Source organism: Maniola jurtina, chromosome 21 (genome assembly GCF_905333055.1).
Source record: "Maniola jurtina chromosome 21, ilManJurt1.1, whole genome shotgun sequence".
NCBI lineage: Eukaryota > Metazoa > Arthropoda > Insecta > Lepidoptera > Nymphalidae > Maniola > Maniola jurtina.
In genome coordinates, this window is record NC_060049.1 from 5,487,863 (window position 1) to 5,515,138 (window position 27,276).

The window sequence follows — 27,276 nt, forward strand, 5'->3', positions numbered from 1 at the left end:
TTTCTAGAATATGTCTGCAAAATTTCATGGACTTTGGTTGCTTAATATTCAAATGAAATCGGAACTACGATTGTATGAAACGAGTGACGAAGAGAGCCCTCAGCAGTTAACAGGCATGATTCAACTATTTCGGTACGATAAAGTAGGTAGGTACTATTAAGAAACCGTACACAAATCTTAGATACAAAAAAAACATCTCCGAGTGCTATCACTGCACATAATATTAAGTTGCCTTCAAACTACGGAAATATAATATAATATACAAATATCGCTCACCCTACTTTTAAAAGTCACTGTTCACACTTAGATGTAATATAATATTACATCAGCTAAGTGCGAACAGTGACATTTAAAAGTAGGGTGAGCGATATTTATATATTATATTATATTATATTCCGTAGTTTGAAATCAATTTTAGGTACAATATAAAAGTGCGATGGTTTGGTGTTTGTCCTTCAATCACGCTGCAATGTAGCAACGGATAGACATTATTGCATGGTACCTAATTAATGGTAGTAATCAAAAACTTTGAGAGTAACGTAAGCTGTTTTTATCCCGGAAGATCAAAGAGTTCCATCGGGATGTTTAAAACCTAAGGCCATACGGATAAAATCTCACCAGGTTGTAAATTACAAAGTTGTGGGCAAAAGCTAGACCACTATAAAATGCATTTGCAACAAAATAATGTTAGTAAATAACTTTTAATGTTTTTTTTATCTAATTAAATTAGAGATAATGCGATAAACATCCGCTATTACGGTATATTAAAGACAAAAATCTGTAATTAACAACACTTAGCAGTAACTAGTTTGGCTACAACGTTGCCCACATGAATTTAAAAACCTAGGTCTGGATATTAGCTAATCTACGAGTAGGTAGGTACGTATGTTTTTTATGAGCTAAGTACGTTATAATTATTATTATTTCTATGTTGTTGTATAAACACCCACGTTTCCCTCAAAAGAAAGCTCAGGGTTACTCAGTGGGAAAGGAAAGAGCTATGCTTGTAATTTCTCTACTCAGATATGAGGAGAGGAGATCCGTAAGAGAACCAGAGTAACAGACAGTTCAAAGAAATAGTAGTTCGTAGTAGAAAGCGCGGTGCTTTCAGAGGTGGACACTGGACAGATGACGTCAAACGAGTCGTAGGGAGCCGAGGTGGTGACGCAAGAACCGCAACAGACCGAAGAGCAACCGCCGAGTTTCTTGCTGGTTCTTCTCGGTAGGAAAGGCATTCCGAACCAGTAGATGCTTTTGACGATTCAAAGGTACTTGTAAAAGTCTAATTGAATAGAAATATTTTAAACTAGAGGATGCTCGCGGTTTGGTCCGCGTGGATCCGTAGGTTTTTGAAGATCCCGTGGGAACTGTTTGGTTTTCCGGGATAAAAAGTTGTTACATGTAAATGTCAATAACATGGACGCAAGCTATCTCGGTACCAAATTTCATACAAATCGGTTGAGCGGATGGGTCTTTAGGAATCCCGTGGGAACTCTTTGATTTTCCGGGATAAAAGTAGCCTATGCCCGTCCCTGGGATATAAGCTAACTCTGTACGAAATTTAGTCACAATCGGTTAAACTGTTGGGTCGTGAAAAGGTAGCAGACAGATAGACAGACAGACAGACAAACTTTCGCAATTATAATATTATAAAGTATATAAAGTATGGACGATTTGAATTTAAACTCAGCGTATGGAAACCCTCAAGAGATCTATGCCCAGGACGTTTATCTGCTTACGATGACGAGGCATCCTCAACAAGGAATGTGGCATTCCTCATTTAAAATATCCCAGATTTTTGGCACTTTCTGTACCTATGACAATATATACAAGTGTAAATAAAAAATTTATAACACCCCCGACAAGTGAAGGTTACAGTAACTAGAAAATAGCTGATAACTTTCAAACGGCTGAACCGATTTTCTTGGATTATAGCTAAGAACACTCTCGATCAAGCCACCTTTCAAACAAAAAAAACTAAATTAAAATCGGTTCATTCGTTTAGGCACTTTGATGCCACAGACAGATACACAGATACAGAGACACACCGATACACACGTCAAACTTATAACACCCCTCTTTTTTTGGATCGGGGGTTAAAAATGGCATTCCTAGTTTTGGTCATACATACATATCAAACATACTGCTACCTACCTAAGTGATAAAGATTTACTTCAGCTTACAAACAATTTAGTATTTTGAGGTATTATAGGACTTACGTCTGCATAAGCAATTTCGCTTACGATTTTAACATAATACCTATTATGTACAAACGTCGGTACAGGCTACAGAATACGACAGGCCTAGCGGCGAGATTTCCCAATTATTTCTCAAGTCATCGATCACTGCAGTGGTCGGTTAAATGGTCTAACCATTGTCGGTGCAGCAGACGGACGGATCAATGCACAGCGGCTAACTTCAAGCCGTGAACTATACAAATAGGCCTCTGACATGGGAATGCGATGTTTTATAAGATTGCTAATTTTGCTAGCCCTTTGATCACGCTTCCACTCGTGTTTCCATGCCACTTTTGTATTGTCAGTGCCTTTTGCTCCGGTCTTTAGGTAGGTCTATGGACCTATGTTTTACGTTCATAATATGCGCAAGTAAATGCCTCTACATACATAGTAATATTATAAATGCGACAGTGTGTCTGTCTGTCTATCTGTCTGTCTGTCTGCTACCTTTTCACGGCCCAACAGTATAACCGATTCTGACGTTTGGTACAGGGTTAGCTTATATTCCGGTGACGGCCATAGGCTACTTTTTATCCCGGAAAATCAAAGAGTGCCCGTGGGATTCCTAAAGACCCATCCACTTAACCGATTTATATGAAATTTGGTACCGAAGTAGCTTGCGTCCCTATAATCGAACTAGGCAACTTTTTATCCCGGAAAAGCAAACAGTTCCCATGGGATCTATAAAAATCTAAATCCACGCGGACGAAGTCGCGGGCATCCTCTAGTATTTTTACTATTATAGTCTTTCTAACTTTTGAAAGCCTTTATAATAGTAAAAAATGCTTGTCAAACGTCGATTGTACCTACCTATTTTTGTTTTCAATCAATAAATTAGGCAAAGCCGGTAATAAAAATAGTAAAGAAACCTAGGTAAATAATTATTTTGCATAAAGCTAATCTGGGTAGGTATATTACGCGACAGATTGAGATGGCAATCGGTGTGGGGACGCCCGCATACACGCACATCCCCCGCGCTAACCCTTTGCGGGATAGAGGGTATGCGTGGCGTCCCCGCGGCTCATACCCGGATTGCCATCTCGACCTGTCCTGACCTGTATTACTGTATTATAGGTAATTAAAGTGTTTCTTAATAGTTTTCCGTCTCACATCTATACATATAATAAAATTGTAGAAAAATGGTGTCTGTACAATGGAAATATATAAAAAAAAGTAGCAGGGGTTGTTATTATATCGATGCCGAACCCGAAATTGTAATTAATTTTTTTTTGTCCGTTTGTCTGTTTGTCTGTGTGTTTGTGCATGCTAATATCAGAAACGGCTTATTCGATTTAGATACGGTTTTCACTAATATATTGAAGTAAGCTTCACTTAATATTTAGTGTTTATTTCATATCAATCAGTTCATAAATAATAAAGTTATGTCAATTTAAAGAATCACGGCGAACATTTTTAACGTACAGAGTATGTACTACACGCCTCGCGCCTGAGCGTCCGTGGCTATAAGTCACCATTCCACGCGAACGAAGTCGCGGGCACAGCTAGTACTTAATATGAATTATTTTAACACATAACTTGGAAGTCCAATATTTCAAATGATCGAAATATCATAACTTTATGAAATTAAAAGATAACTGTTCGCAATATACCGATTACTATCGGAGATTAAAACAATTATATCTAGCTCCAATATTGACCTGAAATCATAACATATTAATTCCATAACGGGCTACATATTCACACAAACTAAGGTTTATTAGGCTTAGGACACACCTGTTGTGCGAACGGCATTTGCCGTGAAGCTGTTTGTAATTTTTTTAATAGTTAAAGCCTTTTATCCAGATAGTCTAATATTTTAATACTAAGTAACTACTTATATTATTATTCCCACGATTTTGTTCATGTGAATTTAGGTTTTTAAAAATCCCGTAGAACTCTTTAATATCTCAGGACAAAAAGTATATTTACCTATACCAAATTTCATCAAAACTGGTTAAATGGATGGGCCGTGAAAAGCTAGTAGACAGACAAACAGACAAACGTATAGACACATTTTCGCATTAATAATGTAAGATAACCTACCTACGATGCGGCTTTGACTCCGTGTGGCCTACTTACACAACGTTCGTTGACGTCTAGCGTCAGTCAAATGTTTTATTGCATTATCTTGTGAACTTTTAAAACATACAGGGTTTTTTCGTGTTTTTCGTTGGTAATATCTTATCAGTAATCATAACACAATGTATACACCAGCCTTAATGACTGTGAAACCGACACGTGCCTACAATTATTTTTATAACGCGTAATGACATGTTATTACATGCCTCGATAACGGATAAATTGGAAACGAAATAAAGCCTTTTTTTCAATCATGTTGTATTTACTTTGGATTGTTGTTATGTAGAGAATGGTCCCTGAAATTAGATTTGACCACTTTTATAGTTTACTAGACTAGAGTGCGTAGAGTTTGATTTTCCGGAATAAAAAGTTGCCTATGTCAGTTACAGGGACACAAGCTACCACGGTGCAAAATATCATATATATCGGTTAAGCGGATGAGTTTTTAGGAATCCCGTTTGAACTCTTTGATTTTCCGCGATAAAAGTAGCCTACTCGTACTATGTCCGTCCCCCGGATATAAGCTAACTCTGTAGGTACCAAATTTTGTCAGAATCGGTTAAAAACTATTGGGTCATGTGAAGCTAGCGGACAGACAGACAGACACACTTTCGCATTTATAATATTAGTATGGATATAGATAATATGGATGGACTAGCGAACGCCGCGTTCGCTTTCGTAGGAATTTCGAATCTTATTTTTATTATGAGTACCTAAAGGGAGCATCAGTGCCTCGGCTTTCTATATCCAAGGGTTTGGGTTGGATATTGAATCAGTAAGCGAGCTAAGATTCTTGTTTTTGATGAAGAATGCTCTGCCATCGCGATAAAGGCAGGGTTTAGTAGAGTAACTCTAGGATATGCAGCGCCCTTCTAGCATCAGTTTTCCCCTCCCATTTTAAGAACCTTCAACTTAAGAGTGAATAGGCATCTTCTAGGCAAACGCGCTCCACCTTAGGCTCATCGTGGTTTGATCTGATTGCAGACAAGCGCTAGTCTATAAATTAAAAAAAAAAATGAATAGTCCAAGCAGTTTTTCTGTCAACCGATCCTTCAAAAGGAGAGAAAGAAGTTTTTTTTGTAGTTTTAAAGTGTGAACACAAATTAGGTATCATATTTGTATGTTGCGTAGGCTGTTCATTAATTAGTTGCATGTATTACTGGAAGGTACAAGCCTGCCTGCTCTTGATATGTTCTGACAATACATCAAAACACAAAGAGGGCGTAAAAAATTGATCGATCGGGTTTGATATAGGTGCCTAAATTGAAATAATGTCAAAAACTCAAACAACTTAGTAAATTTCTCATTATATACCGGCCAAAAGTTATATAAGTACCTTGGAGAGTCAGTTTCTACACAGGAAGGCAGGATTTTGTGGTTTAAGTGCCCTGAAACACCCCACTATTGAGCCAATGCTGTGTAATAAGTCATGGGGTAAGGACGCTAGTCATTCAACAAGGATAAAGGGTGCTTCTTATAGCCTCAACGCCGCGCTGATCGGAGGAACCTGGTGCAGGCTAACGGAGTTCCGTGGAACAGTTACATAGGGATTCTGTACTATTTCCTTTTGAGGTATGGAACCCTAAAAAAGAAATCAAAGAAAAACGCGCGAACTACAGAATTTTAAGAAATTCATGGTTTTGTTTTGCAAGTGTAAATATAAGTTTTTAGTTGTTTTATTATTAGATATGTACTATTTAATTTCAATTTACTTGTTAATCTATGTTTTGTTAAATAATAATATTCATCATCATCGCGTGCCTTCTTCGAAACGAAGTTTGGCGATCATCATCCGAAAAGCTTCTCTATTAAAAGCCGCCTCTTTCAACTTCGGGTAACTAAGCCCTGTCCACCCCCTTATATCGTCCAACCATTTACGTCTTTGGCGACCTTGAGCTCTTTTGCCTGCAATTCTCCCTTCCAAAACTAATCTTGGGAATGAGAATTGTCCTCCTCTCTGTAAATGCCCAAAGAAAGCGAGCTTCCTTCGCATGATGGTGGACATGAGTTCTCTCTCTTTGTGGACCAATTCCAGTACCTTAGTGTTCGGTGTAAAACTGTTCCAGGTTATTTTGAGCATTTTCCTGTAGATCCACATTTCGAAAGCTTGTAGGCGGTTAGTTGCTTCCTTTTTGAGAACCCAAGTTTCACAACCATACAAGAGGGTGGACCAGACATAGCACTTTACAAGGCGGCATCTCAGCTCAAGCTGTAATTTGTTGCTGCAGAGGATTTTGGACATCTTGTGGAACATGGTTTTGGCTTGGCTAATACGGCACTTTATTTCTTGTAGGTGATCCAGATCCGAAGTGAAATACCTACCCAGGTACTTCATTTTCGGGACCACATCCACGCTCTGGTCCCTCAATTCCAGACGGAAGGGACTTTCAGGCCTCTTCGAAATCAACATTGCCTTCGTCTTACTGACATTAATTGATAAGCCCTTAGCTTCTCCCGCTCTTGATACTTCGGTAAGCAGCTGTTGCAGTCCGGTGGCAGAATTAGCAATCAGTACTGTATCGTCAGCATATCGGATGTTGTTTACGCATACTCCGTTTATATTAATTCCTTGTTGGATAGAACTTAGTAAATCTGTTAAGATCTCTTCAGAGTACAGATTGAAGAGTAATGGAGATAGTATACAGCCCTGTCGGACACCTCTGGTTATTGGCCGCCAGTCCGAGAGTTTACCCTCTATTTTCACTGCTGCTTCCTGGTTCCAATAGAGGTTTCCTATTAGTCGGAGATCTTTATCTTCCAAACCCTTCTTTCTGAGGACATCCATAAGAATTTGATGTTTGACCCGATCAAATGCCTTTTCATAATCTATGAAGCAGAGGTACACATTCTGTTGCATTTCGATGGCTCTCTCTGCTAAGACATTTAACGTGAATATGGCCTCCCGCGTTCCTACTCCCGATCTAAAGCCAAACTGTTGTTGACATATACTGTCTTGGCATTTCCCTATTATTCTATTATAAATTATTTTAAGGAAAACCTTTGTAGTATGGCTCATCAGACTAATTGTTCGATAGTCAGAGCATTTGGTCGCTTTAGGTTTTTTGGGGATAGTAACAAAAGTGGAACGAAGAAGATCTTTTGGGATATTTCCGGAGTCGTAAATCTTATTAAACAGTTGTAGCATGACGTTTTTGCTCTTGTCACCCATACCTACTAAAAGTTCTACTGGTATACCATCCTCTCCTGCCGCTTTTCCGTGTTTTAGCGACTGTAACGCATAGTCTAATTCAGCAGCAAGAATGGAGTGGCCACTTAGAGGCGGACCCCTAACTGTTTGGCTGGGTCGATCATCGTGATACAATTCTGCTATGTATTCTGACCATCGCTGCAGACGTTTGTCCAGTTCTATGATTATATTGCCTTTTGAGTCTGCTACAGCATTTGAAATTGAAATGTTCGGTCTTGTTGGAGAATCTTTGATTGCCTTATGTAATGCTCCGTGTTGGTGAGTTGCTGCCAGATATTCTATGTGGTTACAACGCAAAATTAAGTCTGCTTCTTTGGCTTCTTTTATTTTCTTTTGTAACACATCGTTTACTTCTTTGTATTTACTAGAGTTTGATTTGCAATCTTTTCTCTTATTAAACAAGTCAATTATTTCATCTGTAATCCAATGCTTTCTACAAATCCTATCCTTAAAACCAAGAGTATCTTTAGCAATAGCTAATATATTGTTTTTTACATGCAACCATAAGTCCTCTTCTGAACATTCTTTATCTTCTTCCGTAACAATTACTTCGTCAGTCTTGATTCTGAAGGATTTCGCAACTTCATCGTTTTCAAATCTACGTAGATCGAGAACTTTCTTTGGTTTAGGTTTGTCTAGCTTCTTTAACCTGATTTTTACTTTAGACACCAGTGGAATGTGGTCAGAATTTATATCGGCGCCTGGATATGTTTTTACACTGGTAATAGCGTTGCGAAATCGTCGATTTACACATACGTAATCGATTTGGTTTCTAACAATATTTGAGCTCGTGTGAGCAGGGGATTCCCAAGTATACAAACGCCTTTTAGGTAGTTTAAACCATGTATTCATTACAGTGAGGTTGTGCTCTGCACAGAACTCTATTAGGCGCTCACCGCGGTCATTCCTTTCTCCAAGACCATATTGCCCGATAATGTTGTGTACAGGTGCCTCCCCCACCTTAGCGTTAAAATCTCCCATTATAATATTAATGTCATGATTTTTTGTCATCTTCATTACCAGATTTAAATCGTCATAAAACTTTTCACATTCATCCTGTGTGCTATCTGCAGTTGGTGCATATACTTGGATTAGGTTTGTACGGATTGGCTTTGTATTTAGTTGTAGCAGAATGATTCTCTCTGATTGCGGAATGTAACCCGATACACAGTCCTTAATGTTTTTGCTTACCAAGAAACCCACTCCTCTATAGTGTTTATCCCCACCTGAGAAGTAGAAGTGAGTATTTCCATACGTCGGTATCTCGCCGTTTTCCTTCCATCTGGTCTCACTTATGCCCAAAATATCCCATCCATGTCTTTCCATTTCTCTGACAGCGTTTTCAATCTTCCCATCTTGATGTAATGTTCTAACATTCCATGTCGTAACCGTTAACTCGCCAAGGTCGTTGTTAAATCTCAATCCTCGCCCGGAGATTATCACCCTCATATGCCGGGAACTAAGGGTCTTCTTGTTTGTGCTTTTCTTCATGATGATTAACTAGGGAAATTAGTAGCAGTGGTTTCCCGTTGCCTTCTGCCCCATGCATTTTAGGAGTTATTAAGTCCCAAGGCCGATGTCGCCTCCTCCGGGTAGTTGTCCAGCCGGGTGAATGGATATACCGCCATTGGTCGGTCGCCAGGGCCTCGTCTGTTATCTAGCAGGGGGTACCACGAGCAGGTGAGGTTGACAGTTGGGGCCGACTAGATGGTAACGTCGTTTTCCCCCTTACCCCCCTGATATAGTGCTAGTTGACCGATCAGCGCGTCGAGCAATGATTGTTGATGTCACTATTCCACATGATGATAATTTAGTGAAAGCAGAAAAGGAAAAAGTATCGAAATACTTGGACCTGGCCCACGAGATTACCGCCATGTGGAGTGTTGACTCAGCGATTATTGTACCGATAGTTGTATCAGTCCACGGTCTTATTGCGAACAGTTTCGACCAACATCTTAAGAAACTGTCGCTTAACTGTTGGATCAAAGGTAAGATACAGAAGGCAGTGGTTCTTGAGACGGCACGCATTGTGAGGAGGTTCCTCACTCTGGAGCCCTAACCACTTATAATAATATTAGATACAATAAAATTCCTTTTATTTTCTCATAGAGGGGGATGAAAAGTAGAGTGCATCACTCGGGCACAAAATATTTTTGGCTCGGGCGACGTACTTTGAATCCCTCGCTACGTTCAGGATCGTACTAAAGAATCCCTGCTACGCTCTGGATTCAAAAAAGCGCCCTCGCCCTAAAAATCTACTTATTTTAGACCAAAAAGTCTATAAGTAGGAAGGTATTATTGCAAAATTAAGCCTACAACTTTCAAGTTCGTTAACAAGGCTCTACATATAAATAAACTGTTATTATTTATGTATGCCTGGTACAAACTAGCTAACCATCTCGATGCTATCAGCAGGATGGCGAGGTAAACGCTATCTGATCGAGAATCAGGTGTAACTGTATATGTTACTCTCGCTGTGAGCTTAGTATGGGATTTTACGTTTTACAAATTCGATCATCGAAACATTTCGCTACAGCTACATGGACTTTATCCACCTTGTTTTTTTAATGGGGATCCACACTGCCATTTTATTCTGACAGGTGGCGCATAAGCGAACTTGCCTTCCACAGATGATAATATACCTACTACTTCTAGGTACCTAGTATATGATCTGTGATGGTAATATCCTACATCTAGGTAGTGTATTATCTGTGGAAACGGCTATACTGAGCTGATAAACGCCATAATTTTTATTGTAGGAGCTTCCAGGTATCATATTATATTTAAATAATTTAAAAAAAATCATATGTTGTATCGATATCAACAATTCTTTGCAAATCTAGCAAACAAACAAAACAAACAATGGTAGTTTTGACATTGGCATTGGCCGAGCCTCAATGTGGTGCACTCTGAGATCAGTTTTGTGGATCTCCTATTCCTTTCATTCTATTATTCGCAAGTATTTCGATTGCTCGAATACTATCAACGTTAGCGACATGTATAATCTCATACTAAGCACACAGTACGGTTGCTAGTTTTTGCGATACAGCCACCAAAGATTCGGATCTTGTTTACCTTTGGTGATTATAATTGAATTGTTAATTTTAATTAATACATTGTTAAGTTACGTTGTAACTAAGTATCTGTGCTTATAATGCGAGTATTTAAACAGAGATACCTGATTGACTGATTGTGTAACGTAGCGGAAACAGCTGGAACAGATTTTCAACAAAAAAAACGGTCATGTGCTCTTCGGACTTGATTTTCCGGGATAAAAGTAGCCTATCTCACTCTCCAGGTCTTTAACAATACCATGCTAAATATCATGTCGATCCGTTGCGCGTTCCGTCGTTGCGGCGTGATTAAGGGACAAACCAACAGATAAACACATTTTTAACCCCCGACCCAAAAAGATATAAGTTTGACATGTTTATCTGTGTATCTGTCTGTGGCATCGTAGCTCCTAAACTAATGAACCGATTTTAATTTAGTTTTTTTTGTTTATAAGGTGGCTTGATCGGGAGTGTTCTTAATAATTCAAGAAAATCGGTTCAGTCGTTTGTATTTGTACATTTGTGCATTTATAATACATGGGTAGTGATTATTTTGCTAAATAAATATCTAGGTAAATACAATAATTTGCTTACATAATTTTTTTTTAAACATTACAATAAAACTTAAAGCTAGCCTTATCGAATAACTATACAAATCATGCCCGCGTGGAATGGTGCCAAGAATACTGGCTGCATTTCCAGGCTGGACAGCCAGGCTGATCCGTTGCGCAAAACACGAGCCAGCTCATCAAATTATATTATTACTAGAGGATGCTCGCGACTTCGTCCGCGTGAATGTAGGTATTTGAAAATCCCGTGGGAGCTGTTTGGTTTTCCGGCATAAAAAGTTGTCTATGTCAATAACATGGACGCAAGCTACCTCGGTACCTTCCATACAAATCGGTTGAGCGGATGGGCCTTTAGGAATCCCGTGGGAACTCATTGATTTTCCGGGATAAAATGTAGCCTATGTCCGTCCCCGGGACATAAGCTAACTCTGTACCAAACGTCAGAATCGGTTAAACTGTTGGGCCGTCAAAAGGTAGCAGACAGACAGACAGATACACTTTCGCATTTATAAAATTAGTATGGATAGTACGGACATACAAACCTATACTTAATATTTATTAAGACGTCCATGGTAATTATTATCTGCAAGTAAATACTTGTACCGTGTGAACGCTACGCTTTTTGTCCAATCAACAGGAATCATCACAAGTATTACACACCTAGTTAACTTTTTACAACAAAAACTGTAAGCACGTGCGCTGAACTGTTTGTTAAATAACATTAAATTGCCATTTGTAAACCTTATGTAGTAAATAATAAGGTTTATTTTAAACAAGCAAGCGGGTTCGTTTGAAAAGGTGCGAAAAATAACGCTAGTATGAGCTAGGCTCGCCAACTTTTTTGGTTTTCTCAGACATGTCTCCCTTATTATCAAAAAAGGGAAATGTTAAAGTTTATCATACACAATCAATGTTCGGCGCATACAAAAATTTCAAACTAAGTTGCTCTTGCTTTTAAAGATTTTGTTTTACTACATAATAATATACAGTTTGTTGTTTTCGACAAATATCAATACTAATATTATAATTATGTGGAAGTGTGTCTGTCTATCTGTTTGTTATCTTTTCGCGGCCCATCCTCTTAAACAATTTTATCGGGAGATAGCTAGAGCTATTTAGAATGCAATAGGCATTCTACATATACCGGAAAAACAAAGGGTTCTCACGGGATTTCGAAAGTGCTAAATCCACGAGAACGAAGGCGCAGGCTTCATCTACAAGTGGAAATTAAAAATTTATAACACCCCGGACAAGTGAAGGTTACAGTAACTAGAAAAGAGCTGATAACTTTCAAACGGCTGAACCGATTTTTTTGGATTATTGCTAAGAACAATCTCGATCAAGCCACCTTTCAAACAAAAATAAATTAAATTAAAATTGGTTCATTAGTTTAGGAGCTACGATGCCATAGACAGATACACAGATACACACCTCAAACTTATAACACCCTTCTTTTTGGGTCGGGGTTAATAAAGCACTTGCAAACAGAAAGAAAGAAAAATATCTGTTTGCTTTTCATTGTTATGTCCTGTTTTTAAAAGTTATACCATAGAATCACTACCAATGGATCGTAGCGTGTTAAATTACCCTGAAAATTTTATTCTGTTCGCGGCTAATTCGATGGGCATCGTCACGGTAGGTTGACCGTGTGTAACGCCCCTTAAATGATCGTGTGTTATCGGCTTAATTGAAACATTACGTAAACTTTAATGTGAGTGGTGTGGTGAAAATTAATGGCTGATTAAGGAATTCACAATTTTGTGGAAAGGGGCATAATTTATTAGTTAACATACAATAAAGTTATTTATGTTAAAACTTGCTAACTTAATAGTAATAAGGACTCCTATGAAAATAGATATAAGGACTGAACTTTTGGGTTTCCATCCACATAAATTGAGACTTTATGATAACTTAAATGATTTGAACTTTTCTATAGTAATGTATAACTTACCTACTCAGGAATATTCTAAATTTTGAATATGTAAAAGTGTAACGTAAATGCTGAAAGAATACGTGAACCCATTGTCTCTATAATTCAGAAAGCCAATTTCTTAGTATATACTGGGTGTTTGGTAATTAGTATATAAAGACGACACGTACCCATGCTACTTTGATCTGATAAACACAATGCTGAAGTATAATGACGAAATAAAATTATAAAAATTTCCATACAATTTTTTTTTAGTAGGTAAAACTACTAATTACCCGTAAACTAAATTGTAGTCTATGGTGGTGGATAGTAGCTCAATCTTAGTAATAACTATTAAGTAACAAACTTAAGATCTGAGGTAAAATATATCGATTTTTTTACACTGCTACATAATTAAATATATTACCTAGTAGATAAAATATTTAATTAAATTAATTAGTGATAACTATTCCAAATAACGTTACAGTTGGGTAACAAATATTTATCGTAATGATAATCTTATCGGTACGTCTACTGATAGCTGATAAAATGTCAAGATTTATTTTAAATACCACTACACCGTTTTAGATGCATATATTTACAATTTAATAACTGTAATATTGAATTGCAAAGTTGTTAATTACTATTTTACTAGTTTTTACATCACTACCTGTGTTTATTGTCAACTTTTAATCAAACTACCAAGACTGATTCGAAAATGCGCTGTAAAAATATTCATTAGGGTAATATTAGACATTATGATTGATTTTGTATAAAATGATAAAAAAACTCTGTACTATTAAAATTTTATCTGTAAAAATGACAAATTTATTCATCAATTAAAGTTTATTCGGTGATCTTGGCTGTATAAATAAATCAGTCCTAAATAAATACTTAATTCGTAAGTTCTGGACTCAACCTAGTTAACTTTTAAACAGAAGTTAAACTTTTCATCTTCACTACATTGAATTTGAACTTTTAGGTTCATTTAGCTTCAACTAACAATCACATAGGCTCTACGCTTACTGACGCATTTCGCCTTGTATTCTTTTTTTCGAGCGCCTAATTTTTAACAGCTTTGGCTTCTATTATTCTGAAAAAAGACCCGTCCTCAGTAATGAGCCGGCGATCGGTGATGATGATAATGATGATTGTGTCTTGTGATGATTCCATCAAAAAAAACGTTCGGGGGTTGCTCGAGCGCCAAATGAAAAGCGTAATAATTGAATCTTCGGATAGGGCTCGAGTAGTGAACGCAATGGGGTATATTGTATTGTATGGCACAAGTATGGTAATAAATGTTTTTTCTTTCTTCTTCTGGATGTTATGGTTGTTAGAGAGACTAGACATGTAGTAAGCAATATAAATTCACCTTATACCTACTTCTCAGATTTTAGTAGCTTTTTTAAAATTTATAGACTAGCGCTTGGCTGCAATCAGACCTGCTGGCAAGTGATGATGCAATCTAAGATGGAGTGCGCTTGCCTAGAAAATGTTTGAAAGTACCTACCCATATCAAGATTAGAGGGGAAAACTGATGCTGGAAGGGCATTCCATATCCTGGCGGTTCGAATTAGAAACGAGGAGGCAAATCGCTTCGTACGTGTCCGTGGAATTTCGACTACGTACGGGTGATGCCTTGTGGTACAATAGTAGAAAGATGAAGAAGACATTAGGTCAAAAATTTCTTGGCACAATCTCCGAAATATATCCTGTAGGCGACTTTACGCTGATGTTCCAAACTTTGAAGCTTAGGTCTATGAATATGTTAAAACATAAAAGCAATTTATTGTTTCTATTACTGAATACCTACGAATAAGTTCTCTCTAGCGTCTCTGAATGTTTATTATCAAACTTATAGCTGCTCAGAAATTTTTAAGCTATAAAAACGAATCAGCTCTTTTTTAATGTGAGCTATTCGAGTAGCCGATCTTAAAAGCAATTCATTGTTCCTATTATTAGGTACATAATACTGCTGCATATTGAATTTCGAAACAGTTAATTAGTTTTTACATCACTACCTGTATTTGTTGCTCGGCCACTCGGACCATTAAAAGTTTTCACGCAATAAAAACAAATTGTCTCTTTTTTTTAATATCAGCTCTAAGTACCAACACAGCGGCTCAACCCGCCGCGAGCCGCCTGGGCTGACATCGCGACTTATCGTGACATCGCGGATGAAATCTTTCTTGCAAAACTTCAGGTGTTGGTAATACATACTAATAGAGAACAAGTGTAAACTAGAAATTTATAACACCCCCGACAAGTGAAGGTATATATAAGTGAAGTAACTAGAAAAGAGCTGATAACTTTTAAACGACTGAACCGATTTTCTTGGATTATAGCTAAGAACACTCTCAATCAAGCCACCTTTCAAACAAAAAAAAACTAAATTATAATCGGTTTATTAGTTTAGGAGCAACGATGCCACAGACAGATACACAGATACACACGTCAAACTTATAACATCCCTCTTTTTGGGTCGGGAGTTAAAAATATAATAAGTATATTAGGTACGCAGTACACGACTAGGGTTCTCCTAACTAACTGAACTACACGAAAGGTACATTCTTTTAAACGTGCAGTCTTATTTTGTTTACAACGTCAATTTAACGATGTTATTAAAGTTTCGTTTTTAAAATAGGAATAATAGTATAGCTCTAATGTTCTAAGTACGCTACAAATAAAGAAAGTGATGGCAACGCCGCGCGTCACTTATACACTAATAGTATTGTTTTGATCATTTATTGCTATTTTTGTTGATATTTTAAGCAAAATAATGTAATTTTTTTTTTTAAACCGAATTTTAAACTTAATAAGCAAATTTTTTTTAAGTATTTAAAAATTGTGGTGTGTATTGAAAAGTATAACAACACTTAATTTTATAATAATTCACATATATTGCTTCCGTACATTATGTTCGAATTGGTCACTTGATCAATTTGCCCTGCAGAATAAGTTGGCGTTTAGTACCATTCAATAGAACGATATCGTAGATCTAGGAATTTGAGTGTCCGAACTTAAGAGCGATTCATTGTTCCGATTACGGTCCGAATTTAGAACTCAGGTGACGCTATAAAATCGTATGTTTTTGACTTTCACCATCAGTCTGCCAATGTCTTCCCACGATGGTTGTTCTATAGTAGTTTGGTAGGCAACAATTAGACAATTGTCGGTCACTTTAACGATCAATAAAATCGGGTTTCAGCCTCTCATTAACCGCATTCTTCTGATACTTCCGCTTTTATAGTTTTACTAATCAACGCTTCGAGATTAATATGGGTCCTATACGTAATGGCGTCGGTGTGTTGAGATTAACTTTATTGGCCCCGTGGATCAGACAATTGGTCGTATAGATAATTGAGTCTTGGATCGGCTTTTTTTCTAGTGAACATTTTTCCTTGTGTTTACTGATAGGGTCACTTATTATGGTATCTATTGAATAGAGCAGCTAATAAGTATAGATTAATTTCTAGTAGGTAACTTGTAACTGATAAACGCCATATGGTTCTACATGTCAAAAATACTATTATAAAACTTGTTAATGCCCGCGATTTCGTTGCCGTGGATATAGATTTTTAAAAATCCCGTGGGAACTCATTAATTTTCTGGGACAAAAGTAGCCTATGTGTTAATTTAGGGTATGATCTATCTCGATTCCAAATTTCAGTTTTTTATTTATTTTATCGATACCTAAAAATAACGAGGGGGTTGTTAATTTATTTTTTGTGAGAAAATGACTTGACTCTTTTGTTTTATTGAAAATATTACAATAAAACATCAAGTTAGCCGTATCTAATAACAATACAAATCATGCCCGCGTGGAATGGTGCCTAGAATACTGGCTTCATTTCCACGCTGGACAGCCAGGCTGATCCGTTGCGCAGAAAATGAGCCAGTTCTTCAGTTCAGTCACGATGAGGCTGGTAAATTAAATTATGTATTTTTAAACCTGCTTTGCCCAACCGTGGGATTATAGTACGCAATCCAGGTGGCCGGTGTATGTAGGTAATTGTTTGTAATCGACACGTTTTTTAATTAGCACCTTGTGTAATTTTGTATGATTGTATTTTCTGCTGATTTATGTAGCACCGCCCTTAAGCTGTAAAACCAATTTTATTGTTTTGTGGATTGTATTGACGATTTTGAGATTGAGAACCGTGACAGTCTAGTGGTTGACTTCCACCTCTTATTCAGGAGGTCGAGGGTTCGATCCCGGGCACGCACCACTAACTTTTCGGAGTTATATGCGTTTCAAGCAATTGAATATCACTTGCTTTAACGGGGAAAGAAAAGATTATAAGATCTGCATACCTGAGAGTTCTTCATAATGTTTTCAAAGTGTGATATTTGCCAATCCATACTTGGCCAGTGTGGCGGACACTAAAAATGCGTATTTTGCTTACCAAGATTTACAATCTACATATTTTGTAAAAAGATATTAATTAACTTAAGCATTACCATTTTCAGTTAATTTTTAGGGTTCACTAGGTTAGGATCACTTTGTCTGTCTGTCCGTCCGTCCGTCGTGTCTGTCAAGAAACCTATAGGGTACTTCCCGTTGACCTGGAATCATGCAATTTGGTAGGTAGGTAGATCTTATAGCACAAGTAAAGGCATAAATCTGAAAACCGCGAATTTGTGGTTACATCAATTAAAAAAAAAATTAAAATGTGTTTCAATTTTCAAAATAAGATAACTACTTATACCAAGTGGGGTATCATATGAAAGGGCTTTCTTTGCCTGTAAATTCTAAAACAGATGTTTATTTATTTTTATGCATAATAGTTTTTGATTTATCGTGCAAAATGTTGGAAAAAATACCTGAGTACGGAACCCTCAGTCCGCGAGTCTGACTCGCACTTGGCTGGTTTTTTATATACCAATAAAATAAAAATAACGATAATTAACATCTAGGTACACATAATCAAACTCTCTATAAATTAAATTCACACCTCTATTCGATAACACGATAATAATATAAATGGATGCAATGACAGTATATTTCGTCCGCAATATTAGGAATAGATATTTAAACAGGTGGGCCCTTTATCAAAAATGCTAATGTGATAGCTTCCCACATTCGTTTAGAGATTTAAAAATTTCAAATGCGTCCGGCAGCAATTAATTTGCGGTATTATAAAATTTGTTAAAGCAATATTATAGCTATCTCATATCGGTTGATACCAGTTATTAAATTGGTTAATCCTCATTCACACGGAGAGAGTTTTAAGACCTGTTTAGCGTCGTGAAGACGTCGTTTTGTCTAAGACAAATTATTTTAAACCCCCGACCCAAAAAGAAGGGGTGTTATAAGTTTGACGTGTGTATCTGTGTATCTGTCTGTTGCACCGTAGCACTGAAAGTTATTAGCTCTTTTTAACCCCCGACCCAAAAAGAATTATTTTTTACTTTTTAGTGTTTGTGGTTATTGAAGTGGTTTGAAAATTTCGAGTTCGAAGTTTCGAGACGTGAGACTCTCATAATGTGAGCGAGGCTTTAATTTGGTGTGCGTGGAATCTGATGGCACAGTTAATATGTCAATACTTTTGTTAATGTGCATCAAAATATTTTATCTTAATATTCAGCGTGGGAACCTAATAAATAAGGATTTATGTAGTCAAATTATGAGCATCTTTGTTTATTCAACTCAGATTTATTTTGCTGATATTTCTATGAAACTAAAATGCATAAAATTAAGACACAAAAGTATAATTCAGTAAATGATGCCCAAGATATCACACTAGCGTGGATTCTAAGTTCTTAAGAATCCCGTGGGAACTCTTTGGTAAGTGAAGATTGCAGTCTAAGATGAAAGCGGACTAACTTGGAATGGATATGGCAGTTTTTAGCCGGTAGGTAGGTTTGGCCGGTAGGATGGTAAATATCTCACCAGACCAAACCAGAGTCAATTTAGAAATTATAAATTTCTAATTCACCCCAGCCAGAAATCGAACCCGGGACCTCTCGCTTATAAGACCACGGCACTTACCACTACGCCAAAGCGGTTGTCGTATTACGACGTGATTGAAAATTCTCGAATAATATTCTAAAACATTATAACTACTATGGAGATGTTAAGGTTTTATCTCATACCTTTCTAGTTTCTATCAGGTGGTACTTGTTTGTGCGTTCATAAAAGCTGTTCAATAATAAGCTTGTTAGACGAAAAGACAGAATCAATGCGGATGAAAAACTGGTACTAAACAATGTACAAACGATTGAAGGAAAGTAGACGTTCAAGTTAGCGGAACAAGGATATTTTATCTTTATATTTGTCACAGATAGGATTCAGTAGCCAATCGGCTATTTCTCATTATAGTTTAGAGAATTTTTTTTATCTATTTACAGAAAGCCAAATTATTATAATTAACTCACTTATAGATGACCCCACCGTAAAAGTGGTATTTACGAAACATGCTGTAAAGCATTTACAGTTGTAGCACCGAAGAAATGCAGCGAGTCATTCGTCATTCAAATTTCAATGCATTCCTGTTCAAATTAAGAATAAGTTTTAATTTCCGTGATATTGTGAGGTCAAAGCTGGAAAATCGAAATATATCTTGATTCAATATACCTAATATTTTAAATATATTTTCTATAAACATTGTACAGTTAGGACTTAACACAATGTTGAACAAAAAACATTGTAAACTTAACGATTTTTTAGTAAAGTATTTTCGTTGCAAACCGTAATTTTTCAGGGACAGTTGACACTGGAAAACAGAACTAGCACTCTTATTATTCTAATTTTGTTGTACGTTGCGACGCAATCTGTCAATTCATGCTTCTGTTAATGATCATCATAACATGAAGCACTAAATATAAAATTTACTGATAAAAATTCTTCACAGGCTCTCTATCGCTCAAATAAATGTCTTCGTAGCGGACACATAAAATGGTTATAGAATGCAACAATCGCGCGATACAAGATCCGCAATTACAGTACGCTGTATAATTTGTAATCGGTGTGTCGGTTGACGATTGAAAACCTGAACTCTGATGACACTGGAAACCAAGAGTAGAGTTTCTCTATAGTTCTTTTTTCACAAAAAAATAGCGAGCAAACGAGCACGCGAGTCACCTGATGTTACGTGATTACCGTCGCCCATGAACATTTGCAGGACCATAGAAACCGCCGCGCCCGCGCCGTTCCGCTACCATACCGTGGTCTTATTGATTGACAGCCGATCAAGAGGTCCCGGGAAGTTGGTTCTACAGTCTACCAGGCTACTTTGGTGATTGGTTGCCGATGCCGAAATTGCACCAGGACGATGGTTTTTTTAAATTCATAGCCCATTTGTTAGTAATAGTAGTTAACGTTATTTTTTGGTTCTGGTTGAGCAACTATTTTGGTATACGTCTGTGGTATCACTAAAAAACTTTTATTTTTGATCGCGTGCATTCACATATATAATTTAAACGGAAAAAAAAACACTTCGTTAAATTTTTACTTCGTTGGTGTGACTACACCAGGGCTTATGGTTGCTCCTGGTAGCGCGACCATCAGCTACGTATCACGCCTCAGAATAACTTTATCCTTTAAAGTCGACGCACGGGTGACGGTGTGCCATTTCGGGAGCGCCTAGTTTTTATCCCGACGATACATGCGTTGTTTTTATCCCGACTATACATGCGTTGCTCTGTGGTCATTGTATTACAAATTGTAAGATTCTCCACAGATGGAGCTTGGAAAGTAATTAGGTACGTGTACGAATAACTGTTATATGGTCATGCTTTAGAAATAAATGTGTGACAAGTGTGTACCTACATCAAGTGCCTTACATGAACTTCGCATTTTACACAGGTATCCTACTAATATTATAAACGCGAACGTGTGTATGTATGTATGGATGGTTGTTTGTTACTCTTTCACCCAAAAACTACTAAACGGATTTGGCTAAAATTTGAAGTGGAGATAGATTATACCCTGGATTACCAGATAGGTTACTTTTTATCCCGGAAAATTAATGAGTTCCGACGGGATTTTCTGGAACGGCATCAGCTAATATTATTATTCAATAACGATTTTGTAAGTTTTTAATTTTATATGACGCCTTTATTGATAGTTTTTTATACTTAGTAAAATAATTTTCAGTTTGGAATAGAGGTTTCTTGCAGAAGTTAGCTGTCATTGTAATGTCAATGTCTGCGAGATTTCCAAAGTTTTCCCTTTGAAATGTAACTTCCGCGATTGCTTGCGCGAGTTTGTGCTACGCTGGTAGCCTGTTTGGGCACAAAACCAAAAATGTTTACGTATATTTTAAAGCACAAAAATATTAACAGTACGTTAGTTGTGAAGCAGCCCGGCTAAACCATGGTGTAGCACGAATCAACCTGTAGTTATACTAAAGCTTAAATTTTTTAAAATTTCTCAAAAACCTACTAACCTTGGTACAAGGTTACATTTTGAAAGCAATTAAATTATAAAGACATAAAATTTTTAAAAAAAAAAACATTGACTCCAAGGGCATTTATTGTTGGTTCCAAGAGCATAAAGCTTTATTAGGAAATTTGCATTTTTTTGAATTTGTTCATCTGGCCTTGTATGGGAATGATTACTTTAGTTTGTCGCTACTTTATTCAGGCATTACCTTCGTCTTGTTCATTTGTTTGCTGATCCTTACTTCCATACTAATATTATAAATGCGAAAGTGTCTGTCTGTCTGCTACGCTTTCACGGGTCAACCGCTGAACCGATTTTAATGAAATTTGGTATCGACTTAGGATATTTTCCGGGGAAGGACATAGGCTACTTTTTATCCCGGAAAAACAAACAGTTCCCGCGGGATAGCACGCTATCTTTCACACATTTGTCGTTCAATAACGCCGCAACAGAGCTACGGATTGACGGCATTTTTTGCTAGTAAGTTATAAAAAATGTTGACAATGGTAAAGTAAGTAGAATTTTTTAAGTAGAATTTTTATAACTTGCCGTTGGTCATGACTTCGTCGTCAGCGCTAAATATGTAGTTTGAGCGTTCCGTACCTCAAAAATAAAAACGGAATCCTTATAGAATCTCTTTGTTGTCTGTCTGTCTGTTTGTCTGTATGTTTGTCTGTCTGTCGGTCTGTCTGTCTGTCCGCCTGTCCATCTGCATTATTGCATAGAAAGAATTTCTTTCTACAAACATCCGGAACAATAAGTTTGAGTCATTATAAATATTAGCGCATCTTAGACAAACGTGTACAATCCTATTACTACTTTTCAAGTATAGTCGAGAAAATACGCTCGGAATACGTAATGAGGGAAAACAGACTTGGCTGCAGCCATTGCTCACCCGAGCCGAGAATCGAACGATCTTTACGGTTACGTCTTTACTTGTTTAGGCGACACCCTTGCGACTAAAATGTCTTGACGATTCAATTTCACTGGTTTCTTGTCATTTTTTAACCCCCGACCCAAAAAGAGGGTTGTTATAAGACGTGTGTATCTGTGTATCTATCTGTGGCATCGTAGCTCCTAAACTAATGAACCGATTTTAATTTAGTTTTTTTTTTGTTTGAAAGGTGACTTGATCGAGAGTGTTCTTAGCTACAGTCCAAGAAAATCGGTTCAGCCGCTTGAAAGTTATCAGCTCTTTTCTAGTTATTATTGTAATCTTCACTTGTCGGGGGTGTTATAAATTTTTAATTTACGCTTGTTATTTATTTATTTGGAAACTTCGAATGTGGTATTTTTTAAATTAATTTAATTTAATTTTTTGAGTAAGGTTATAATTTTTACTCAAGTAAAATCACATTTTTCACAAGAAAATATAGGGTAGGTAAATAAATTATTTGATATATTTCAAAAGATTTTGATGAAATGTCAAACAACTCTACAACTAATTATATGACAATGCAAACTCAGTTCATGTATACATATAGCTACCAAACGGGCTATCATAATATAAAAGGGTTTTACCTGTACATTCTAAAATAGATTTTTATTTATTTTTATGCATAATAGGTTTTGATTTATCGTGCAAAATTTCGGAAAAAATACCCGAGCACGGGACCCTCGGTGCGCGAGTCTGACTCGCACTTGGCCGGTTTTTAAATTTTATCTGTATTTTGTATGCGAATCAACTTAAATCGCGTCTTTACCCAGTTAAGGCTAGATAATAAGTCTACTCTTCATGTTGCCTTATACAAACTACCCGTAGCTGTCGGAGAGGTTTTTACATAGTTAGTTTTAATGTAAGCCTTTATTTACCTTCACTTGGGTGTAAAAAAGTCAGATACTTTCTTGGATTGGTTTGTAGGTATCTAACAGAAAATTCTTGATAGATTTACCACATTTGAAAGGAAATATTGTAAACCTTTGGAATATAGGACTTTTTTAGGGTTCCGTACCTCAAAAGGAAAAACGGAACCCTTATAGGATCACTTTGTCGTCTGTCTGTCTGTCTGTCCTTCCGTCCATCCGTCGTGTCTGTCAAGAAAACCTATAGGGTACTTCCCATTAATCTTGAATCATGAAAGGCAGGTAGGTAGGTCTTATAGCACAAGTAAAGGAATAAATCTGAAAACCGTGAATTTGTGGTAAGATCATTTAAAAAAAATTAAAATGTGTTTATATTTTCAAAGTAAGATAACTATACCAAGTGGGGTATCATATTATGAAACGGCTTTACCTGTAAATTCTTAAACAGATTTTTATTTAGTATTTTTGTGCATAATAGTTTTTGATTTATCATGCAAAATGTCGAATAAAGACCCGAGTACAGAACCCTCAGTGCGCGAGTCTGACTCGCAATTGGCCGGTTTTTTTTTATTTTCCAACTATCTCTCCTAAAGAAAACCCTTTGTTCAGCGAAAAAAAAATGACTTAAAGTGTGCCTCAAAAGCAATGTTGGAAAAAAACAGTTTTTTAACAAAAAAAAATGTTTGATAAAAAACATGTTTAGCAAAACTGTTTTTTCAATGTTAGACAAACATGTTTAAAACAATAATTGTCTAAGTTGTTTAAATGTTTAAAAATTGTTTTAAGTAATTCCGAATCTGCTCAGAAGATTAGGAGTTTTACGTCAATAACTGAGAATTTCTTGACTGAAGAACCCTTTGCCATAAAAAAAATTATACACTAGAATTACAAGGCAGTCATTACCTAATTAAGTAACCTTCACCGTACCTAGCATTATCTTTATGAAAAGGAAGTCTTCAATTAACATCTACCAATAAAAAACCTGCAAGTGAAGTAAGTAATTAGTATAATGATAACCACTAAAGCCATTTGTCTGTTTGCCTTTTCCTAACGCAATTGCCCTCATAGCTTGAACAGCCGAAGCTTTTCTAAGTTATATTGTGCTTGAATTTGCAATAGTGCTTTACAACGTCACAGATAAATATGAAACTAACATGCTAGTAATTATTGTTATAATAAGAATAATACTGCAGCAACTAAGTTGTTTTTAACCCCTGACCCAAAAAGAGGGGTGTTATAAGTTTGACGTGTGTATCTGTAAATCTGTCTGTGGCATCGTAGGTCCTAAACTAATGAACCGATTTTAATTTAGTTTTTTTTTGTTTGAAAGGTGTCTTGATCGAGTGTTCTTAGCTATAATCCAAGAAAAACGGTTCAGCCGTTTGAAAGTTATCAGCTCTTTTCTAGTTACTGTAACCTTCACTTGTCGGGGGTGTTATAAATTTTTAATTTACACTTTAATTTATTAAAAAATACTACTAAAAATAATACTAAGTATTTCGTTTTATATCGTGAGCTTTTATTTGTACATATTTAATTAAGTAACTAGGTGATGCCTGTGACTTCGTTTAGTTCACGCACACAAAATTTCTAGTTTTCCGGGACAAAAATTATCGTATGTTTTATTATCCTACGTATAAAATTATATTACTATCCCATCTCCAGGATAAGTCCAAGCTCAACTCATCAATATAATGTTCAGAGGATGAGCTTAGAAAAGGTAAAAAAAGACAGATGCACATTCGTATATCCATACTAATATTATAAAGGCGAAAGTGTGTCTGTCTGTCCATCTGTCAGCCTGTCTGTCTGTCAGTCTGTCTGTCAGCCTGTCTGTCTGTCAGCCTGTCTGTCTGTTTGTCTGCTACCTTTTCACGGCCCAACAGTTTAACCGATTTTGACGAAATTTGGTCTTGGGTTAGCTTATATCCCGGGGACGGACATAGACATTTTTATCCCGGAAAATCAAAGAGTTCCCACGGGATTCCTAAAGACCAATCCGCTTAACCGATTTGTATGAAATTTGGTACCGAGGTAGCTTGCGTCCCTGCAATTGACACAGGCAACTTTTTATCCCGGGAAATCAAACAGTTCCCACGGGATCTTTAAAAACCTAAATCCACGCGGACGAAATCGCGGGCATCCTGTAGTTTTAAATAAACTGTTTTACTGAGCATAGATTGTGCGTACGTAGTCTACACTCTACACATAGGTTTGAGACGACCTCCAGCCTATGAGAAACTCACTGAAAGCTTACTAATGGAGGATTATGATAGTATTATAAGAAAATTAATGAGAAACGCGGCTGATACTTCGTATATACCTAATAAGGTAAAAGCCTTAAAATAATAGCTTTACATTATAAAGACAGAAATTTTCTCTTCATATTATCGTATATCTCATTCCTAATAAGAATCTCATTAAAAACAAAATGATGCGCGATTTCATCCGCTTGGATTTAAGTTTCTTAAAAATCCCGTGGGAACTCTTTGTTTTCCGGGATAAAAAGTAGCATATGTCCATCCCCAGGATGCAAGCTATTTCTATACTAATAAGTCCACCCCAATGAAGTTACGGACATCATCTGCTACAGAGATAGCTTGCATCCCAGAGAGATAATAATAAATAGTAGGCTAATTTTTATCCCGAAAAGTTAGAGTAACTCATCATCATCTAGTAACTTTTAACGTACATGATTATTAATTAACAAAGTTATTAAATATTTTTTAGGACTCCTGAAAAGTAAGAGTAAGAACAATGTGGATACAGCTCTATAGTTTGAAGTCCGCGATGATATTTTAACACCCGACCCAAAAAGAGGGGTGTTATAAGTTTGACGTGTGTATACGTCTGTGGCATCGTAGCTCCTAAAGTAATGAACCGATTTTAATTTAGTTTTTTGTTTGAAAGGTGGCTTGATCGAGAGTGTTATTAGCTATAATTCAAAAAAATCGGTTCAGCCGTTTGAAAGTTATCAGCTCTTTTCTATTTACTGTAACCTTCACTTGGGGGTGTTATAATTTTTTAATTTACACTTGTTTCTATAACTTAATGCGAAAATGTAAGCATAATCAAATCGGCAAAGAGTGTCTCAAATAAGGTCTAAAAGCTACACAAAACATAACCGTCTTCTTAGCCGATACCCAATAGATGACGTCGATTGTATGGTGCCATTAAAAAAAGTATTAAAAAATCATCTATTAAACTGATTAGATTCCAATAGGTAATTTATTGTCAAGCCAGTTGTCGGCACAATGCCCGCTAGAGAGAGACGGGCAGAAGTTCAGAGTGGGACGGAGATAGTGGTCCTTGCAAGGTTGATTTCAGTTGCGTCCACGCAGACCCGTGGTCAGGTTGTTACGCACACATGTGTACACGCCTTTACGGTTTCGTGATGTCCGGAAAATAACGTATGCTTACGGACTGAAAAAAAAAACTTTTACGGATGAGACGTCTTAACTCAAAATATGACTACGAAATAGTGTAGTTACATTGTAGTATAAACTATTAGTGTAGTGATCATGTGAACAGTTATTATAAACATAATTTTTAGTGTCGTGATTATGTACTCCATCGTAAATGTGTTGGTTTGTTCATTAACTGTGATCTTCTGGTAGAATTTCACCGCATCTTCGAAGGTGAATATTTTTACGCGCATTTTTTTAATTATAGATTAAATATTACTTTCGGTTTTTTAGGTTCTACTCAATATACAGCGGCAATTTAAGTCTAATGTATTTTATATTATTGCTCAAAAATACAGATAAGTATAGAGGATCTATTTATAATCTTATAGAAAATAGATAAGTAACTCTATGAAGCTCGGATCATAGAGAAATCTTTAAAGTAACGAGTATTTTTAATATGAACTTTCACTGCCAATAATTTTGATTTGATGTTTAGTACCTGTGTTATTAATTGCAGCCATAAATTTCTCTAGTGGTTAACTCTACATATTATTGGCTTTTATTACTTCTAGCAAAAGCTTTTTGGAACTTAAGCCTTCCGTCGTTATCCGACGTTCTTTTATCA